We start from the raw sequence: 1,016 nt of genomic DNA on the forward strand, positions 1-1,016 counted from the left end.
GTAGGAGCACATGGAGGTGATGGCTCTCCCGTGCGCTGGCGACACGTTCGACAGATGCAAGCAACGTCATTGGCGCATACCACCGCAAATTGGTTGGTGCATGGCGGCCGCGGTAAAGTGTAATCGTTGGGAGTGAGCAACTGGCTCACGAGGGTGATCGAAATGCGTAGCGACTACCAGCACTCGAGATCCCGAGCGGCTACCCACAAGGCGTGAGCTCAGGGCGAGCACGCAGTGGGTTGGATACCGCAAATGCTGGCGATCCCACACGCGAGTGAAGGTCGCTCATGGATGCGGTTTTTCGATTGGCAACACTGACAAGCAAAGTAGTGTGATTGGCTATCAGATCGAAGGCGTCATTCATTAAGCTATAACTCGTTCCCAGTGCAGCACGCGTGCATGGAGGCAGGAATCACTGACGGTGTACAGATCGAACCCTTGTATACTACAGACGCAAGTCGTTTGGGCAGGTTTCCCAAAGCGTGGCGAGCGCGTCGTCGCCCGTGACGCGCTGACCTACATATCGTTGCACGCGGTGTAATCGGACGAGCGCAGTGAAGGTTCCGCGGCGCTGTCCTGTACGTTACTGTCCTTTGATCTCGAAGATCACAACACAGTCGACTAGAGTGACTTGGGTTGACTAGAGTGCCTTGGGAAGATGCAAGCACCCTCCAGCAGCCTTGAGTACCCCGTTTCGACCATGCGACCAGGCACGTGACATTGCCTGCATCTGTCGAACGTGTCGCCAGCGCACGGGAGAGCCATCACCTCCATGTGCTCCTACGTGAGCCGAATTTCTATGGCACCTCGTGGCATCACACACATGCTTCTACGGCCTGCAAAGATTGGTGCACTTCGAGGCGCACACACGTGGCAGCGCGTCGACGCAGTTTCGATACCACCCACTTTTCCTTTGCCTCGCCTGAGCAGCTACCGACATGCAATCGACGCCCCAGCACGACTCTGCGCCGCAAGCCGGCAGCTACAACAGCGACGCCGCGGGCCTCACGCTCGGC

Source organism: Saprolegnia diclina, assembly GCF_000281045.1.
Source record: "Saprolegnia diclina VS20 unplaced genomic scaffold supercont1.24, whole genome shotgun sequence".
Taxonomy (NCBI): Eukaryota; Oomycota; class Saprolegniomycetes; order Saprolegniales; family Saprolegniaceae; genus Saprolegnia; species Saprolegnia diclina.